This window comes from Cavia porcellus, unplaced genomic scaffold (assembly GCF_034190915.1).
Source record: "Cavia porcellus strain 051 isolate PalLab524CR breed Dunkin Hartley unplaced genomic scaffold, mCavPor4.1 scaffold_15, whole genome shotgun sequence".
Taxonomy (NCBI): Eukaryota; Metazoa; Chordata; class Mammalia; order Rodentia; family Caviidae; genus Cavia; species Cavia porcellus.
Genome location: NW_026947498.1, coordinates 15977686 through 15994183, shown reverse-complemented (window position 1 = coordinate 15994183; position 16498 = coordinate 15977686).

Below are 16498 nucleotides of genomic sequence, written 5' to 3'. Positions count from 1 at the left end.
GGCGCGGCTGGGCTCAGGGGTTAGTGTAGGCCCACCCATCCGTCAGGAGCTCAGCAGACTTCCAAGTGTAGCCGGGGGGGGGGAGGCAGCTGTAGTGGCCTCTAACCCACTGCTCCACTTCACTGCACCCAGAAGCCTGGGGGGTCCGGAACAGTCTGAGATTTGGGCAGACTGTGCTGGGCACTCACCACAGGCTGAGGTGCCTCAGGAAGCTGCGATGCCTCCCTGCTTGCAGAAGTATTCAGTCCTTCAGACAAAGGAACGGGCTTCTGCAGGGACTCCGGATCCGCCCAGCTCCTCCTCTGCAGGAGATGGCTAGGTGCGGCTGGGCTCGGGGGTTAGTGTAGGCCCAGGGCAGGCTCATTTTATGACAGATCATCACCGGGTCGGGGAGAGGTCACCAGAAACCCAAATTCTTTATGGCCCAGATAGGTGGGTGGGGGGAGGCAATAAAGCGCGCTACAGAACAGGAAAATGGTGGGGTATCTATCTTGTGGTAAAAGTAACTAAGGTTAGGTAAAAAAGTTAAACTCATACACAAATCTCCCTGCATATAAACAAGTTACTTCAAACAATGTGTAAATTAGTGGGCCTTCTAGTCTTCTTTAGTTCTTTAGCGAAGAATAGAGGCGCCTAACCGTGATTAACAACCCTTGTTAGCTTGTTTTAGCACCACTCTTCTTGTTTGTAGAGGGCTGCTCTGTTTAACAACTCAATTAAGTGAAATTCTTGCAATTCTTTACAGAAGAGAGTATTGCTCAACATATCAATTGGGTCACTTAACATATCAGTTAGGGAAAAAGGATAAAAAAAAACACATTTAGTAAGCCACGGTACAGGTTTGCTATAATACACAAAATGATGAAGCTACTTTCTTAGAGTACAACAGGAATCAACCTAAGAATGTTCAAGATCTCTATGCTGAAAATTATACTTGCTACAAAAGGAGATTGAAGAGGATATTAGAAAATGGAAGACTATTCCTTGCTCTTAGCTAGGAAGAATCAACATGGTGAAAATAGCCATATTCCAAATCTGGTATACAGATTGAACACAACCCCAATAAAACACCATAACATACCTCACAGATCTTGAGAAAATACTCCTAAAATTCATTTGGAAAAAGAAGAAACCTAGAATAGCAAAGGCAATTCTGGGCAATAAAGGAAAGGCAGGAAGCATCTCAATTTTTGACTTAAAACTATACTACAAAGCCACAGTGATAAAATCAGCATGAAACTGGCAAAGAAATAGACCTGAGGATCAAAGGAACAGATTAGAAGATACAAACACAACTACAAAGACACTTAGCCATCTGATATTTGACAAAGGGGCTAAACATATTCACTGGAAGAAGGCTAGTCTCTTTAATAAATGGTGTTGGAAAAATTGGCTCTACACATGCCGAAGACTGAAACTAGATCCATGAATATCACCATGCACAAAACTAAAGTCTAAATGGATCAAAGACTTAGATATTAAAACAGAAACACTAAATCTACTGGAAGACAAGGTATGTAGAAATCTTGGCGACATAGGGGTAGGCTGAGAATTCATGAACAAAACAAACTGCACAGTAAACACTTTAAAGAATCAACAACCGGGATGTCATATTATTGAAAAGTTTCTGCACTTCAAAAGAAATCACCAACCGAGTGAAAAGAAAACCCACATAAAGGGAAAAAATTTTAGCCTGCAATCCCTCAGGAAAAGGACTTAAATCCAGAACATATAAAGAATTGAAAAACTTCAAGTCCCCCAAATTCAAAGACCCTTTCCAAAAATAGGCACTGAGATGAACACACAGTTCTCAGATGAAGATATACAAATAGCAAATAAATGCATCAAGAAGCGTTCAGCATCACTGGTCATTTGATACATGCAAATTAAAACAGCATTCAGATTACATCTCACTCTGGGAAGAATAGCTGCCATCAAGAAAACAACTGATAACAAATGTTGGCAAAGCCTTGGGGGCGAGGGGGAGGAACACTGCTCCACTGTTAGTGCGAGTGTAGACTGGTTCAACCACTATGGAAATCAGTTTGGAGAATTCTCAGAAGACTAGAACTGGAAGCCCCATTCAATCCAGCTATTCCTCTCCTGGATATTTTCCCAGAAAACCTAAAAAGTTCATATTTCAGTGATATATGTGCACCCATGTCCATAGTGGCACAATTTGTAATAGCTAAATATTGGAGACAACCAAGATGCCCATCAGCTGCAGAGTAGATGAAAAGATGTGGTACTTTTATACAATGGAATGTTAGTCAGCTATGAAAAGATGATCTTAAGGCCTTCATTGGTTAATGGAAACAACTTGAGATTATTCTCATTAGTGAAATAAATAAAAATCATATTTATAAATATCACATTGTGTCTCTAGTGTAAAATGTAATAAGAACCTTAGGAGTATTAAAACCCAAAATGTGTAATTGGTATTGTAAAAAAGAGAGGGAAAGAAAGTGCTCTAAATGCTTAACTGCATGCATGTTTAAGTGTGTAGCACTGATAACCATATTAATAAGTTTTAGTTGGATTGTTGAACAGAACTGTTCGCAGTTTCTCTGTTTGAATGTCCACTTTGTGTGCTTTAATTCTGTAACTTGAAAACATATAATTTATCAACTAGTGATTTCTGTTTATTTTTCTGAAATTATGTATTATTTCTATCCTTTTTCTGTTTTGTTTTTTTCCCTTTAAATGAAATGAAATTTTTTAAATTAAAAAAGAAAACTAGCTTTAATATGCATACAGAAAAATTTTTACACAAGAAAAATGAATTTGTCTGGAAGATACCAAAACAGAAATTGTGAAATATATATAATATTTGCAATCAATTACCATTAAAGATTCAATACACAAAATTCTGTTGTATAGAAACAAAGCAGTATTCAGTGGGCAATTTATAATCTTGTATGTGTGGACTAGAAAAAAGGAATAAAGTTTTTATTTCAAGAGTTATAGAACCAAACAAGTCTTTTTTTTTTTTTTTTTTTTTTTTTTTTTTTTTTTTTTTTTTTTGGTCTTTTTCATTTTTATCGGTACCAGGGATCGAACTCAAGACTGCCTGCTTGCAAGGTAGGCGCTTATGCCACTGAGCTAAATCCCCAGCCCCTGGAACCAAACAAGTCTTAATAAAGCCTAGGAAAGTAATGTGTAGGGAAAAACATGAGCTACACCAGCAACAACAACAAATCTTTCCAGTTGAATTGTTTGCTGGTTTGGCTCAGACAGCCTCATTTATGTCCCCCAAAAAACAATACTTGTCTCTGTTTAGAAAATATTTTATTTTCCTCAGTCACGTATTCTACACATATTGTCTAAGACAGCAACAAAAGTTGTAAAAGAGATGAAAATAAAAATACAACCAATCCGTTATGAGTAGATAAAACAACCAAAAGAAGTAGACAAAGATAATTCAGATGCAAGAACTCTCAAAATGGAATTTAAAATATAGATCCCTTATATGTTCAAGTTTTCTAGGATAATGTGCATGAAGAATTAACAGATTAAATCAAAGTAAAACCATGAGTCAAAAAATATCACAAGAAATGTAAACAGTAAGAAAAATTCATAATATACTTGCAATGTTCATTAATAGGCTCTATCCAGTCACTGAAAATAATCAGTAAATTAAAAAGTAGCTTAATAAATATAGCTCAGATTGAAATTAAAGAAGAAGAAAACATTCAAACCAGAAAACAGAACATAATACAGAAAATAGATTAGTCTGGGGAGCATATCATATGATCCAAGTGAGGGGTATTTAGCATAATTGTGAAAGAGACACAGAAAACGCATAAGAAATATTTCAAAACAGAATGTCTAAGAATTTTCCAAAAACAATGTATGAATTTTATGCATGCATGAAATGACCTAAGAGAACTCAAACAGAATAAGCTAATATAAGAAAGTATAACAAATGGTAAGATAAGTCACGTGTTGTGGGAGACCTCTGCAGTGAGTTCCAATCTCTTGGCAAGTGTTATGGCGCATGGCGAGAGGGAGACGACATATTGGTGCAGCAGAGATCTGGGATGACCAGTTGTTCACAGGGAATAAAAGCCCAGAGGCGTCAAAACTTTAGTATTTATCGATTGCAGTGAGTGTTTCCAAGGACAGTAATGGAAACTACGGTGGGCTAGTAAAAAAAAAAAAAAAAAAAAAAAAAAGCATTTTTGCAAGGACCGAACTGGAGGCTGTATTTCCTCAGGTGCCATATCAGCCTGCAAGTCCTATCTTGTCCTGTGAGTACCAGAGCAGTCACTTACCCTTGGGTTTCCAGTGTCATCCGAAAAAGAGCACGAAGTTTCTGAGTTCCAATCTGGCTCAAAGGACAGAATAGGGATGGCCTTGGAGGTCCTGTAGACTGGATTTATAATTTGTGCTCCTGACAACCTCTAATTATTAAATACGCACAATAAATTTAAACATTATATGTCATAATCATGAACTGAGTGCAATAGTAGGAAGAAGAATGACAGCGGATGGAGAGGATTAGGAAGAAGGAATGAGGCAGCTGGAAAGGAGAAAGGCATAATAAATGCAATGTGCTGTGTTCAAAAGCGCCCCCCCCTCGAAGAAGAATGTAGACTTCATGTATGGCAAATATGTACTAATAACGTGAAAGTGAAAGATAAACATTAGTTCATCATATTCCCAATAATGACCAAATAAAATGTTAAAGATAACTGGAAAGAAATGAAGCATGGCATACAGAGAAAGATAAACATTACTTTGAACTTATCGTATACCAACGAGCATTAACACATGTCACAAAATTATCACAGTTGTGTTCATTAAATTGTGACTTGTTTAAGGCACACAAACATTACATCCACTTTTTTATCATGTATTTCATGCTCAGTTCTTTTACATTTGGGGTCAGATAAAATAATAGATACTTATGCCACTTAAACTCTTTTTCATTTATCTTACAGCTTAAAAATGGATATATAATTCAAGTCATTTTTTAAACTCTCATTATTTGAAGGAAAAGTCTTAGTTTTTTAAACCTATAATTGCAAAGACATTTTTACTGATCGTTAATTATGCACTTAATTTTTTTTTCAAGATACTAGATTACAACTAACAGGTAGATTTAAGAAGTGTCTCAAGAAGTCTTCATTAACTCTTAATGAATATAAACAATTTTAGATAACAATGCAGTTGTTATAAATGAAATAGACAATTATCTGTCTTCTCTTATTGTCAAAATGTTATGAATTATTAGGAAAACTGTAATTTGCTTTTCAGCACTGCTGTGTGGAGCATATATCAAGTAATGAATTATATTGTTTCACTATTTTGTATTCAATTCAATCATTGACTAATATCTTATAATATTAAATTTTAAAATATCTTAACTACATTTCATTTTTTACTTAATTTCACTGAGTATATCATTGATTAGCTAACTAATTAGTGTTTAAGTATTGCATAAAATAACTTACACATTTTGTGTTTAAAAACCTAAGTTAACTTAATGTTACAATATTACATAAAATTACATTCCTCCTTGAAAAAAATCTTGGATTGAACTACATGTTGATAAAGTTTTATTACGTTTATCTTCAATACCTCATAATACTCTGAAGATACTGAAATTTAAAATGTGTGTAGACATGTTTTTCCTGTGTTCTGCTCAGAAACAAGTTGCAGTGCCTCCTTTTATTCAAATAAAATCCACTTTGAGGCATGATAGAGAATTGATTTCTATAGAACAAAGACAACACAATAAAATGAACTGGACTGTTAAGTAAATGGCTTGCAAATATTAAACAAATTATAGAGTTTATCATAATAAACATTTTCTTCAATGTCAACTCGTTTTGCTTGTTTACTTAATTTTAATTTCCAGAATTGATAGCACTGACTTAGATGGCAAGTATCCTGCTTTATAGTAATTTACTCCAAAGGACCTGCCTGGCAAGTGTAAGGCCCTGAGTTTGATTCCTGGTACTCTTACCAAAATAATAATACAACAAAAATAAAGAAATAAAAGTATTTTCTCAATATATGAAAAAATAGACAATTCAGTATAGTTGCTTAAAATATTTTAAAAAATAATTTCCTATGAACAGGCTCCATATTATATTTTAACCATTTTTGTTTGTCCATTTTAAAACCTTGTTGTCACCCAAAATTTAATGTGATTTTTCTCTAAAAGTATGTTATAACACTTTCCAAACAAAACCAGGAACAAATCTGAACAGTAAAGTAAAAGTCCATGAGAAAATCTCATTATCATTTATTATTTTTGCTGATCTCAAGACTATTTTTTTTTTGGTCTATTTGAGTTAGGGTCTCACTATGCAGTTCAGGCTGGTCTTGAGCTCACTTGAGCCCAGGCAGGTCTTGAACTCAAAAGTATCCTCCTGCCTCAGCCTCTCGAGTGCTGGTATTAGAGTTGTGAGCTACCAGGCCTGGCTCTCAAGACTATTTATACCATATAAAAATAAAAAATAAAAACTTTAGGTCATACTAAATTAAACCATTATATAGTATTTTCATAATCTCCAAGTGAATCATGTACAAAAATATTGGCATTCTTCATTGTTCAAGTGATTTAAAACTGAAAATTGGATCCATTAATATGTTTTAAATGGATGGAAATATTGGTAGCATATTAAATAATAGTATTTTATATAAAATTTTGATTTTAAATGCCTTTCATTGTAAGATAAATTTCTTTATACACATCCATTAAAAAGAGAATTGTACTGTTTTGCAATGAGAAAATAGAATTTTTTGTCATCCATCTCATTTTGGCTTTTAACAAAAACCCAGTAACGAGATAATATAATCACTTTTATGGCCAAGGGAGAATGTCTCTAAATACCCCTCCAGAAGAGTTCAGAATCTGTTTGTGATGTGTCCTGCAGAATCATTTTAGAATGTGAAATGTCTATGGATTTTCAGTTAATAAAGAACATAGAACAGTGGATAAATTTTCCAATTGGGGGAGATTTTTACAAAGTTTTGGCCAATGAAGAGAAGATGGGTTTGTCTGTACACTTGAAGCAACCATGAGGAGACATAGAGCGGTTAATATTTTCTTAAATAAATGGTAAACCTCAATTCTATACATAATCAGGTTTTTCCATGACTAACCTAATTTATTTTAACAATTTTATGTGTAATGATACCTTTAAACATTTCACATTTTGTTTAAAGAAAAAGATAAAAATCATTTGACCTTAGATTATTTTTCTTATGTCAAAACACCTCATTAAAACAGTTTATCTCTAAACTATAATGTTCAATCAAAATCTACAATGATTATCTTTTCTCAAATCCAAAATTATTTGAGAGTTGACATTATTTATCAGTAATTTACACGCACTGTTTTTTTTTTTTTTTTTTTTTTTTTTATGTAGGGGATCAAAGTTACATCCTGGTGCTTGTCAACCTTGTGCTTCCCAAGAAACCTTAGGAGCTATATATACGTAGAATAAAATATATGCCATACACCTGAAATATTGAACATAATAGCAACTGAAATAAAGAAGCAACTCTGCGAAGCTTTAAAGGAATTCAAACTAGAAATAATCTCTCAGGTAAAAGAAGGAATGATACAAGAAATGAAATAGATGCTGAACATATCTAAAGAAGACACAGTTAAAAAATTGGAGTAACTAAACCAAAAGGTAGAATTCCTGGATGAACAATATAAGAATTAAACAGAATACATAAAGCAGATGCAGAGATATACAGGAAATCAAAAATTCCATTGAAAGTCGTAAAACTGCCTGAATGAAAGTGAAGACAGAATTTCAGACCTCTAAGACGAGATTGCAGCTAGTGAACAGGAAAGGAAAGATCTTTTAAAAATAACAAGAAATTAGGAAATAACAATTCAACAACTGCAAGATGAGGCAAAGAAAAACAACATAGTATTGATAAGGATAAATGAAAAAGAAGGGGTAACATAAAGGATTTCAAGAGGATATTTGGAGAAGTAATAGCTGAAAATTTCCCAAATATGAGATTGGAAACTGTTATCGGATCAGTGAAATATATAGAACTCCAAATAACCATAAAAAAATAAAACTACACCCAGACATATAATAATCACCATCCCAGAAATCCAAGAAAAGATTAGAATATTAAAAGCTGCCAGAGAGAAAAGACAGATCACCTATAAAGGAAAACCTATCAGAAACACCGCAGACTTCTCAGCACAAACAATAAAGTCAAAAAGAGTATGGAGTGATGTATTTCACATCCTAAAGGAAAATGATTTTCAACCTAGACTGATGTACCCTTAAAAAGTGTCCTTCAAAATGGATGGAGAAATAAAATACTTGCATGACAAAGAACAGCTGAAGAACTTCATGATCACCAACCCTGCAAAGAATACTGAATGACATTTTAGATACCCTTAGGAAAAAACCACTAAGCAAAGCAGACAATCAAACAGAACAGAGAGATAAAGATGCAATAGCAGAAAGATAGCATGTCAACAATAAACCAAAATATAACAGTAACCATTAATGCAAATGGTCTCAATGCACCAATTAAAAGAAACAGACTGGAAGAATGGATCAATAAACAAAATCCAACCATATGCTGTCTATAAGAAACCCATCTTACCGAAAAGAATACTCACAGATTGAAAATCAAAGGATGGAAAACCATATTTCATGCAGCAGGAACCCCCCCCCAAAATGGGGGGTGGCTATTCTGTTTGCAGGCAATGTGAACTTCAAACCAATAATGATCAGAAGAGATAAAGCAGGTCATTACCTACTGGCTAGGGGAAAACTTCAAGAGAAAGAGATAACTATCTTATATATGCACCAAATTCCAGAGAACCCAGTTGTATAAAACAAGTATTAACTGATATGAAAAACCAAATTATCAGGAACACAATTATAACAGGAGACCTTACCATGCCATTGACACCAAGGGACAGATCAACTAAACAGAAAATCAGCAAAGAAATAACAGAACAGAATCACAACTGTGAACAAATGGACTTGATAGACATATGCAGAGTGTTCCATCCAACAACATCAGAATACACATTTTTCTCAGCAGTATCTGGGTCATTCTCTAAAATAGACCATGTATTAGCTCTCATAACATATTTAAATAAATGCAAGAGAGTTGAAATTATCCCTTGCATGTTATCGGATCATATCATCATTAAATTAGAAATTAATGATAAAAGATACTGCAAAAATCCCACAAACACATGGAAAAATAACACTCTTGAGTAATTAGTGGGTCACAGGGGAAATTAAAGAAGAAATTAAACAATACCTACAAGTAAAGGAAAATACAGCTTACTGGAATATGTGGGATGCAATGAAAGGTATCCTCAGAGGAAAATTCATTGCACTGAGTTCCCACATAGGAAAACAGAACAAATACAAACAAATAACCTAAATTTACACCTCAAACATGTAGAAAAAGAAGAGCAAGTCAAGTCCAAAGTTGAAAGAAGAGAGGAAATTATAAAAATCAGAGCAGAAATTAATGAAATAGAGATGAAGAAAACAATCCAAAGAATCAATGAATCAAAGAGTTGGTTTTTTGAAAGAATAAATAACATTGATAAGCCCCTAGCAAACTTTATTTAAAAAAACAAGGAAGAAAAAGCTCAAATTCATGCAATAAGGAATGGAAAATGCAAAATCACGACAGACTCTAGAAATACAGAAGATTATCAACAACTATTTCAAAAACGTCTACTCTCATAAGTTTGACAACATAGAAGAAATAGACAAATTACTAGAACATATGAAGTACCAAAGCTATGTGAAGAATATGTAAACTGTTGAATAACCCAATTTCTAATAATGTAATTAAAAATATAATTAATTCCTTACCTACAAAAAAAAAAAAGTGCAGGTCCAGACGGATTCACTGCAGAATTCTACAAGAAGTACAAAGAAGACTAAATGTCAACACTCTTTAAACTCTTCAGTGAAATTGAAAGGGAAGCAATCCTTCCTAAGTCATTCCTGGAAGCAAATGTTATTCTTGTACCAAAAACTGAGAAAGACCTAACTAAAAAAAGAGAACTACAGGCCAGTCTCCCTAATGAACCCAGATGCAAAAATCCTAAATAAAATATTGGCAAATAGGATGCAGCAAATCATCAAGAAGATCATACACCATGACCAAGTGGGATTTATCCCAGGCATGCAGGGATGGTTTAACATACGTTAATCAATAAATGTAATCCACCATATCAATAAAGAAAAATGTAAGAATCACATGATGATTTATATATGCAGAAAAAGCTTTTGATAAGGTCAAACACTCATTTATGATAAAAAACCTTACAGAAAATTGGAATAGATGGTCTTTACCTCAATATCATTAAGGCCATCTATGACAAACCAACAGCCAGTATCATACTAAATGGCCAAAATTTGAAGGCTTTTACTTTAAAATCAGGCACAAGACAAAGAAGTCCCTTATCACTGCTCCTATTTAATATAGTACTGGAAATCATAGCCAAGAGAGAGACAAGAGAGAGAAATAAATGGGTAAAGATAGAAGAAGAAGGAGTTACATTATCATTATTTGCAGTTGACATGATACTCTACATTAGAAAAACCCCAAAATCCATTGAAAGACACTTAGATACAATAAATAAATTGAGCAATGTAGCTGGATACAAAATCAATACTCAAAAATCAATAGCTTTCCTATACACTAACAACAAAATCACTGACAGAGAAATAAGAGAAACCACACCCTTCACACTAGCACCCCAAAATGTGAAATATTTAGGAATTACTCTCCCAAAAGTGAAAGACCTGTACAAGGAAAATTATAGTACCCTGAAAAAAGAAATTGAAGAAGATCTTAGAAAGTGGAAAGACATCCCTTGCTCATGGATAAGAAGAATAAATATTGTGAAAATATTCATTGTCCCAAAACTGTTATACAGATTCAATGCAATCCCAATAAAAACACCATCAACATACCACATAAATCTAGACAAATCACTCCTAAAATCAATCTGGAGTGAGAAGAGACCTAGCATAGCAAAGACAATTCCAAGAAGCAAAGGCAAAGCAGGAGACATCACAATCCCTGACTTGAAGTTATAATATAAAGCAACTGTAGTAAAATCACATGGTACTGGAATCAAAACAGAGCTGAAGATCAATGGAATAGAAGATACAGCCACAACTACAAATATACTCAACCACCTTATCTTTGATAAAGGGGCCAAAAATTTTCACTGGAAAAATGACAGTCTGTTTATAAATGGTATTGGAAAAACTGGCTTTCCATATGCAGAAATTTAAAACTAGACCCAAGCCTATCACCATTTGCTAAATTAAAATCTAAATGGATCAAAGATCGGAATATTAAAACAGAAACACTAAATCTATTGGAATACAAATTGGGTAAAAACCTTGAAGACATAGGGGTAGGTAGAGAATTCATGAACAAGACTCAAAGTGCACAGGAAATACTTCCCAGAATCAGTAACTGGAACTACCTCTTAATGAAAGTTTCTGCATGTAAAAAGAAATCTCCAGCATAGTGAAAAGAAAACCCACAAGCTGGGAAAAAACCTTAGTGAACTGTCCCTCAGACAAAGGACTTCTGTCTAAAATACATAAAGAATTAAAAAAAAAATCAGATCTCCAAAATTCAAAGATCCAATCCAAAAATGGGCATCTGAGATAAATACACAATTCTCAGGTGAAGAAATACAAATGGCAAATAAATACATGAAAAAATGTTCATCATCACTACTCCTTAGAGAAATGCAAATTAAAACTACACTATATTCCATCTCTTCCTGAAAGAATGGGCAGGGTCAAGAAAACCATCAACAACAAATGTTGGAGAGGCTGTGGGGAAAAAGAAACTCTCCTGTACTTTTGTCCAACCATTGTTAACGTCAGTCTCGAGGTTTCTCAAAAACCTGGAATTGGAAGCTCCATTTGACCCAGCAATTCCACTTTTAGGCATATTCCTAGGAGAACTGAAAGCATCATACCACAGTGATATATATGCACCCATGTTTATTGCAGCACAATTTGTAATAGCCAGATCTTGGAAACCACTTGAGTGTCAATTAACTGATGAATGGATAAAAAAGTTCTGGTATTTCTGTACAATGGAGTACTACTCAGCTATAATGAATGATCACATTGAGATATTTATAAATAAATGGGCGCAGCTTCAAACCATACTCATAAGTGAAATAAATCAAACTCACGTATGTAAATATCAAATAGTTTCCCTAGTGTAAGAAATGATAACAATACATAAAAGTATGTGGTAATCATGATTCCCCATTATATTTATTTGAAGCCTTATAGTGTTTTCATTCATTAATTGGAATGGTTTTATTCTGGGTTGTTTGATTTTATTATCTGTGATGGTATGAACAGCTATTTTGAAGAAAACAAGACATCATAATAGCTGGTGCTGATTTAATATCATCTTGATTTGAAGTCCCACCAAGCTTTTGTTCTTCTGTCTCCATCGGTCTTATCATGTTGCGTCTTACTGGATTTTATTATATGTGATACTACAAACAAAATTTTTATAGATAAGGAGATAATATAGAAATCATGATTCATTTTCTGTTGGTTGGTTCTAAATACCCTGTAAAACTTTCATTCTCTTAAGTGGTTTTACACTGTCTTGATATGTTTGATGCTGTAATATACGAAGTTATACTCAAATATTTCACGGAATGAGACACTATGGTAACTACTGTTATGTTGGGATATCTTGTGGTGCAACATTATGTTGCTTAAATTGTTATTTTCTGACCTGTGCTGTTGTGTTGTTACATCCTCTTTTATATCAATCTCCTTTGTATCTATCTATTTATTTATTTATTTTTAATTAAGGGAAAAAAATAGCAGGGAATACTATAGTAGCCTTTTTGATTTCCTATTAACTTGATTTGAAACCCTGTATTGCTCTCACCATCTTGTTTTGACTGATTTTACGCTATTCTGTTTTGCTTATTAGCATCAAGTTTGAGGATATATGCACCTACTTTGAAGACATTAAGATTCACTATGATGCCCATTCTGGTTTAGTTATTATCTTCTTTTGAAGTCCTGTAATGTCTCCAATGTTTTGGTTTTATTGGTTGTGTTCTGTACTGTTTGTTCAATTTTATTATAACTGATGATATAGGCAATTCTTTTTAAGATAGCAGGAGGCATTATTGTAACCATTGTTGATCACCTTTTACTCTGTTTTTACATCATGTACTATGCCCATCTTTTGGTTTGACTGACTCTGTTTTGTTTTGTCACATTTGGTTTCATTCTCTTTTAAAAAACTAATAAGAACTGTGAGAGTAATAACACCCAAAATGTGTAATTGTTATTGTAAAAAGGAGAGGAAAAGAAAGTGATTTAAGGGATATAACTGCATGTATATTTAAGTGTATAAGATAGATAACCATATTACTAAGTTTTTGTTCGATCATTGAACAGAATGGTTGCAGTCTCAATTTTCGAATGTCCACTTTGTCTGCTTTTTGTAACTTGAACAACTATTTCTAATATGACAATATGTAATTTAATAACTAGTGATTTCTTATTGTTTATTTTTTTTGAAATTCTGTATTACTTGTACCATTTTTCTGTTTTTTTTTCTCTTTAAATAAAATTTTAAAAAATATTTTGTCCTTGCTATTTGGAAATAAAGCTCAACTTTATAATTTTCTAAATGATTTTAAATTGTGTTAGCAGTGTTGATTAAATAGTGGGCTAAGCATAACATATTCATAAAATATCAAAAAATTTCTTATATATATATATGTTTATTATGCTTTTGCATGTTATCATTTTTTTCTTGCTAACCTACTATATATATATATATATATATATATATATGATTTTGTTAAATTTAATTCTTGATACTACTTGTGTGAACAGTCTCTAATAAACTAATTTAAATCCTTCCTGAAAACTTAAATGTGAAATATATCAATGGTGGACTGTATAGTCTGAAAAATTAACATCACTTCTCATAAAAGTTGCTAGGAATTTTACATCTAATCTACCACTATTCAATATTATCTAAGCAAAAATATCTACTAATCACTATTCAGACAATTTAATTCTACATATATTTATTATGGTATCTATAACATGTTTAAACAAAGAAATTTTTGATTTTAAAATTAGATTAGTGTTTAAAAATTTAGTGAACAAGCACATAACTATCATATAACCTTAAAATTGTAAGTTACTATATTCAATAATCAACTTTCAGGATACGAATTATCAAAAGTTAGTGTCTTTCACACTAGATATGGACATTTTCCCATTGTCTGCTTTGTTGACATTACCATCCACATAGGATACTTGTTTGTTTTAGTCAGATCTAAGATGAAAAATCAACAGCAAAAGGCAGAGTTTAATGATTTCAAAGGGAAAATGTACAAATGTTGGACAGAGAACAACTTGATTAGTAAAATATTATCTTTAAAATGAAGGCAAGTATTTTACACAGTGACAAGAAGAAAGATGCACTGAAAACATCTCAGAAGTTAGAAAGACCCAGCCTAAACCTGGCCCCTATTATGTGAACAGCTTTCACCTATGTGGTTCACCCATGCCATTACTGGAATATAGCCACTGACTGAATCCAGTGAAGCTATGAGCCCAAACAAATGTCTACTATGCTGAATTGCAGATATCAGATTTCTTGTATTAGCAAAGACAATACTGACTGATATAATTAATGTTTTCATTTTTCTCAAAAATCATGGTGCTATACTTACTTTAAAGTACTAATAATTCATGAACTGTATTAATGATATAAAATGAAATTTGAATGACTGATGAAAGGCATTTTCCACTTTATACACAGAATTTTTGATTCTTGTTAATATATCTTAGTATTTATTTTAATATTGACCATGTAAAACTTAATTAATCTGACCTCAAATAGTATACCACTGTGTTCAGCATAACAACATTCAAATAGTATGTTATAATGTCTTCTATCATCTGTGCTATTTTGAAATGATTTTATTTTATATAAACCATTAACATATAGTGAACTGCTATTAATTCTGTTAGGCAGTAGATATTTTTATTTGGAAAGTTTCCTCATTCAATTTGTTCAGAGTTTAAGGCTCTTTATTCCTTTGTCTAATAATTATATCCCTGCTTGGCAAGGAGGCTCATAAAAATATATATTCTAAAAGTGTGTTGATCTTGGGTATTTGCCTTTCCCAACTGTAAATGAAATATTCATCTATAAAAATCAGAAGAATTATCTTATGTAACTCTGAAGATTTTAGAAAATTTTGAGAAGATTCCAATTCATAACAAGACCAAGTGAACATTGATTAATATCAATAGTTATTATTATGTAGTCCATCTGATAGAATGCATGAAAACCTATACAGTGTTTTTTAATATTGCATGTTGGTTATAGACATTTTATTTCTATTTTTTTTCTTTTGGTATCAAGTATCAAACTTGTTATCTGGTGCTTGCCAACAAGGCCCTTACACCACTGAGCTAAATCCCTGGCCCCATTATAGATATTTTCATAAATCAATTCATGTACATAAAACATTTTATTTTATAATTCACATTTTTTGATTTTTAAAAATTGTTTTACTTTAAAGAGAATAAAACAATAACCACTGTTGACTTACTGTTGTCTTCTTTTGAAGTCCTGTTTCACTTGCATTGTCCTGTTCTGATTTGCTTTGTTGCTTTTCTTTGTTCTCTTTAAAATAAACCTCATTTTTATATTTAAACTATATAATGAGCTATTAGAGAACAAGAGAAAACATTCAAAATTATAACTGCAGAATGTGACATATTACTTATTTTACTAGGAATATAAAAGCATTTTTGAAACAAAAATAATGTAAGATAGTATTTGGATCTGTAAAATTACAACAAAATCCAGCAATTTTTTTTCAAAAGTTGAATGTAGTTTATTCATTTACTTTTTTTTTATCAAATACCAGTTGTTTGTCTTCTAAACCAATTTAGACGAAAAAAGAAATTTGGCCAACAGTATAAAATCTCTTTATTTTTACTTACCATATTTACAAAGTTTAAATTAATTTAGACATCTTTGAATGATTAAATAATAAAGCTCTATTGAAACACTGCTTTCACACAATAATAATAAACTGTTACAACACTAAATATTCATTTTCTGACCAAATAAGTTCTGCTTAAAAAGGATATCACTGATTTTCTATATATTTGGAGTTAATCTTGCTACTGAAGATTTTTAATATGTAGCTGATTTTACTGAGTTCTTTATAAGTCTTCTGGTACTTAGAAAGTAAAACTCAAGAGTTATAATAACTCATATTTTGTTAATTTCTTGTGTCATCAGAAACAGTACTGTGTATTCATTGCCAAATATACACAGGTTGAATGCATGAGGTAAATCACCACAATGTGTTGATTCAAGATGACTGTAATTCTATATTAGATTAAGAAATTTATCATGTTTTCTTTCTAATTTTGTATTTTTGTGCTGATAATAATTAGGGTTATTATTT